Source organism: Diabrotica undecimpunctata, chromosome 2, assembly GCF_040954645.1.
Source record: "Diabrotica undecimpunctata isolate CICGRU chromosome 2, icDiaUnde3, whole genome shotgun sequence".
Taxonomy (NCBI): domain Eukaryota; kingdom Metazoa; phylum Arthropoda; class Insecta; order Coleoptera; family Chrysomelidae; genus Diabrotica; species Diabrotica undecimpunctata.
The window spans coordinates 12,582,839-12,589,133 of record NC_092804.1 but is presented as its reverse complement, the minus strand read 5'-3'; positions in this window follow the sequence as shown (position 1 = coordinate 12,589,133).

The following is a 6,295-nucleotide window of genomic DNA, read 5'->3' as shown; positions in this document are numbered from 1 at the left end:
GATTGGTATATAACCGTTTGTTTACCAGAAATTATCGCCAAACTTCGACAAAGCAGCACACAACTGCGAATCATTCTAAATCAGGACAATGCAAATGCTTATAATGCCCAAAAGACAATAGAGTTTTTGGAACTTCAACATATTCAATTGTTAAACCATCCACCGTATAGCACCGACCTTAGTCCCAGCGACTTCTTCACGTCCCCAAAGATCAAGAATTCAATACGTGGGCAGCGTCCTAAGGACGTATCAGGACCAGCAACTTCACGTGGAGTCATACGTCGCCATGTTACCAAATCCACTGGTAACTTTAACATCATAACATTTACCACCATATAATGTAAACTAAATTTAAAAAAAAACATTTTTTAACGGGTTTTTACCTACATATTTAGTGGCTCAATACATGTATACCCACCTATTGCACTCATGATGGAATATGGATTCCGAAAAGGTTTTGTGATATACCCCGATTGGGTTTTTTAAATTATATAACTTTTATAAAGGGTTCTTATTAAAACTTTTTGTTATATATGGTATACAGCTAACTACAGGAGCTTAGATTCCCTGTGGATTTTGAAGTTTATCATCAGTTCTCCATTTTCGTTTTTAACATCCTCGCTATGATTTTGCTTAATTCCGGGTATTATTTGATTCCCTACTCGAGCGTTAAAATCCCCCAATATTATCATGTTCATTCTGACTTGATCTATTATTTGTTGTAATTAGTCATAAAACGCTTCCCTTGTTGTTTGAGGCTTGTTATTTTCTGGGCCGTATACCCGATGATGTTCAGGTCCTCCTTCTCCATTCTTATCTTTGCTGTTACAATTCTTTCTGATATGTATTAAAAACTTTACTTGTTGCTTAAAATGCAAATATTGATAAGTCATAGTTGGCAATAAAAAACAAATTTATTTTGTATACCTAGTTCCTGTAATATTTCAATGTTAAATTAAAATACATAATTTGTTCCACTTCATCATTTACATGGAATTGACATTTATTTTAAAAATTGTATTTTTTTCAAAGTATTCCATATTAATGTTATTAAAACTATTAAAACCGAATCAGTTACACTCAATTAAAGTAATAAAATCAATTCTGCGAGATATTACACAAGTTTCGATTATAGATTAGATGAACTAAATTTATAATAGTAAATAATAACTGAAGAAGTCTCAACTTTTACTTGTTACCTTGAGATACAAACAAGATCCTTCTTAGGCTTTTCATAGACTTTTAAAAAAAATCACCGGTTTAATTTGAGTTACCTCATACGACCTCTTTATCTTGATCTGAAGAATGATCATTTTATCGGTAACCATAGGCGTACAAATTATGTGTCGCTAATGAAAGTAATAATATTAGTGATGAAATTGTTAGTAATAGTGCATTTTCACGATTCAACAGAATAAAAAATTTACTGGACCATTTTAAAACTCTTAAAGCTCATAGAGGAGAAGAAATGTAACACTAAGAAGTTATAAAAACGTATCATGTTATACACAGGGAGTAAATAAATCCAACCACATTGGATCCAAAAATGTTAGGGAAGGATATTCATGTTAGTAAACATACAGATTATGTCAATAGTGTAGTATAAGACATCATTTGTTGGACAAAATAAATAAACATAGAATATTTTTGCTTTTAATGAAATATAAATGTTTATGTTTCAACACTACTGAATATTTCTGCAGACCTGCAGTTTGGGTCAAGTTTCCTCTGTTCCATCTCTCTCGTGGGCAAACATCTACTTGGAAAAGTATTAGGTCTGTATATAGGTACCATATGCTCAGAAATTATTATACACTCGGTATCGCTGATTTCATTTACTATGTTAATTTATCTTATTTAATCATTAGATCATTAGAACCCAGGTTCTTAGTGGGTGGTGACTACAATTCATACGATGTGGTGAAATAAATACAACTAAAATATCTCTCAACATACAAATTAACTTACTGGAAAACCGATTGAAATAGACTGCCCGATTTACTTGAATTATTTATCTATAAAGGAATACCTGCACATAGAATCTAATGAAAACCTATCGTCAGATTATTTACCAATCATTGCAGCAATAATGACAAATCCATCAGAAAAATGCCTACCTCCAAAATTAACGATTAAGACGACAGACTGGAATATTTTCCAAAAATCCTACAAGAAAAAATAGACCTAAAAATCCCACTAAAACAACTACAAGAAATAGAAATAGCAATAGAAACATTAACAAAACAAATACACGAAGCTGCATGGGAATCTACAAAACATAACTTTGAATAAAAACGGTTCCATAAGGATTGTCCAAAAATAATAAGAACAAAAATATTAGAAAAACGAAAACTTTGTATAATATGGCATCAAACTCGTTCACCTCAAGACAAAACCAAATTGAACAGAATGTGTAGAGAAATAAAAGAACTACTAAAACAACATAGAAACGCCAATTTCCAACAATATCTAGAAAGTCTCACACCTAACTCAGATAGTGATTACTTATTATGGAAGGCCACAAATAAGCTGAAGCGGCAACAAAACCAAATTCCACCTATCAGACTAAAAGATTTAAAATGGTTAAAGGCAGATCAGGAAAAAGCAGACTCTTTCGCAAAACAATTAGACAAGGTATTTCAGCTGCTAACAAACAGGGCAAATGAAGCTGACATCTATGAATATTTAGGCAATCCTAATCAATATGTACCATTCACCCGAATGAGCAACTCCTAACTAAGTAAAAAGCCTAATAAAAAGTCGCCTGGACATGATCTGATAATGGCCAATATATTAAATATTCTTCCCAGAAAAGGAAGCAGAAATCATTACAATTCCAAAACCAGGAAAACCTTCACATGAGATTAACTTCACATGTTCACAGTAAAAAATACAATCAGCTTCCAGGAAAAGAGCTTTTGCAATGCAATTTTCCTAGATGTTAGTGAAGCATTTGACAAGGTCTGGCATCCAGGATTACTATTCAAACTGAAGAAAGCAATATCTCAACCTCTCTACACGATACTAAAATTATAACTCGAAGAAAGTTAAATGCAGGGGTCCTGCAAGGCAGTATCTTGGGACCAATTCTCTTCACAATCTTTACAGCTGATTTTCTAACTGAAGAAGAATCCATAATCGCAACATTTGCAGATGACACTGCAATTCTGGTCAAAAACCCAGATCCCATACAAGCAGATAAAATGTTACAACAAACCATACATTTAATTTAAATGTGGACTAAGAAATGGAAGATAAAAATCAACCAAGCTGGTATAGTCTGGCACTATTAAAATAAAGTAGTCCCCACTCTATTGGTTACTCGTTCTATATACTGTTTCAAACTAAGCTCAAAGTCTAATATTCTTTTTTGCCCACTTTATGAGCACTCTGAACATAGGCATCTTTCTTGTCCTGTCCTGTACTATTGGAAATCAACTATTTCCAATATTCCATTTGAGTTCTGCGATACGTTCATTTGTTTTTTGACTCTAATAGCGTTAGTTAGAAGACTAATACCGAGCATTGTCCGTTCCATTGATCTTTCCACATTCTTCTTCTTTGAGTACCGTGCCCAAGTTTTAGGAGTGGGTAGCTTCCATGACGATTTGCAGATATCTTTCTCGATCTTGTGCGGCATGTAGTAATTCATCTGCTGATAAGAAGCCATGAGTAATTCTTCTTATCAATTCCTCTTTTTCCGTCGATCTTTCCGTTGAGTATCAACTGCATTATCCTGTATCTGCTTCCTCCCATTATATGCCCCAGATATTCGATATTGATCTAGATATAGATCTTTGCACAACTTTTAATTAATTTGAATTTATATTATGCAAATTACAAATAATAATTCGGAGGAAAAAAGAATAGGAGAAAATCGAACTACCGTCAACGAAGATAAATCAACAGGTGGTATGGATTCTTGGTCCATAGAAAAACATAAACACAATATTATGTCTATCAAAGAAATTTCTATCAAAGAAACATATTTAATACTAAAGAACTGTCATTAATAAAACGTTACTAAAGCAAGGTGGCTCAAGACTCAGAACTTATGCTAGACTTAAAAATTAGTTAAATAAAAGCCAATAAGCACCGTGAGATAATGGAATAGTAATATCTATTAAAATTGATAGAAAAACACTGTTGATAAAAATAAGGATTCCTGGTATATATTAAAAAAATATATTTTTTAACCTAACAGGGCTCTTGTTTAACCGACAAGACGAATCCCCAAGCTAACGGCTTAGATCATAGCGCGGGAACGGCTCTACTAGGTACTACACCATGCATGGTACGTAATTCATCTACAGAAAATTCCGAGTTCCAATATCGAAAATATTATAATACCATAATGTTCATCCATCTAAAGATCTAGTCTAATGGCAAGAATCATCATCATTCTGGCTTTACAATCCTACGTGGGTCCTAGGCTCCTAAAGAATTTCTCTCCAGTCGTCCCTATCCATGGACGCTTGGCTTTCTTCGCCAAGCACGTATTCCCATACTTCTCATGTCTTCATCGATGTTATCAAGAAACCTTGTTCTAGGTCTTCCTCTTCTTCTTTGACCAATGGGTCTGTCAAGGAGCGTTTTTCTAGCTGGGTCATTTTGTTCCATCCGCATGACATGCCCTATCCACCTCAGACGTCCTATCTTAATAATAACGAACAGTAGCAAAAAACAAATTGGTATATATATATATATATATATATATATATATATAGTAAGAAAAAAAAAGTACTTGTGACTCGTTTGGAACAAATATATAACTGTTTTGGATGGGTTGGAGTCAATAAAAGGGCTATTGGTTAATTATTTAATATCTCAAGCTTTCAATTGAGTTTACAATTCTTATCAAGAGCTGCTAAAAAAGACAAAATATCTTACAAAGTTGAACTATAAAGAAAACCATTTTTTGTTAACTCACCAAATAAAATTAGTTTCGTTAATAAAAATTGCTGCAAATACATGTCAAAAAGAATTAATACTAAAATGCCCTTATCTAATAAATTCTTCCCTGAAATTTTAATAATTTTGAAAACATTTTCTTAACACAAAAATAATTGAATTTATAAATAGTTTAAAATAGCAACCAATTACAAATAAGCCTCAATGTCATAAATGCCAACTTAAAATGTTTACCTTTGACAATTATATTGTCAAAAATAAAATTTTGTTTAAAAATTCTTTTTTGTTTAGTAACAAAAAAAAGAAGATTTATTCACCATTGATAGATGTCTGAAAAAATGTAACAGATATATGGAAAATTAAATAAAAATGTGATATTTTTCAAGTTTTATATATAAATTATAAAGAAATAATATAATTATAAATTTTGCTTAGGTTTTGAATTTCTGATCTTTTGTTTAAACTATTATCACTTTTGCTAATACAAACCATTTCAAAAAAAGTCCTTTTGAGTTTATTACTTTCACTACATAAAATTTTAATGTTATCAAAATCCATAATATGGTCTTTATCGATTACATGCTCTGCCAAAGCACAAGATGGTTTTTTAATTCTGCAATCACTTTTGTGAGAAATAATGCGATTTGAAATATTTCTTCCGGTCTCACCAACATAGTCAGATTCACACTGAGTACAACTAATGCTATATACTACATTCGTTTTTTCAAATTTGTCTATAGGATATTTAGTTTTGGAATATAAAGATGAAATAGTTTTGATGTTCTTTGTTGCTATTTTTATATTGTCAATAGCCTTTAGTGTTTGTATTAATTTAGGTGTTAATGATGGTATAAAAGGTAGTGAATGATAATAGATGTTCTGATTGTTAAATACAATGTTTTGAGATTTAGCAAAAAATGGTGCATATCATGATTATTGATACAAGGTATATCCTAAAGTGATTTCAACAAAAAATAGACTTCTATGGAAAATGTCCAATTTAAAACAGATCGCGCCTGGACTATGGTTCCGACGTATAAATAAAACGTGTCTATATATAAAAGTTAATAAAGATCAAGTAGAAATGTTAAAAAACCAGCATAATAAATACCAAGATAAATTTTTAATAGAAAAAACTTCTATATTACTAATATTCAGTGAAATAAATTTCAGGATGATAAATAAATTTAGTCAAATTTCAAAACCGTGTTTACTTTCTGATCACATTCTTAGTTAATATAATATGTATTCATCAGATAACAATCGATTTCATACAGTTTTAAACACGGAACTGTTTAATATCGGTACAGCGCCAGCGTGAATTTCACAATTGGCTAATATATTCTATGTAGAAATACTCTAAGCCATAAAACTTCGTAAAGAT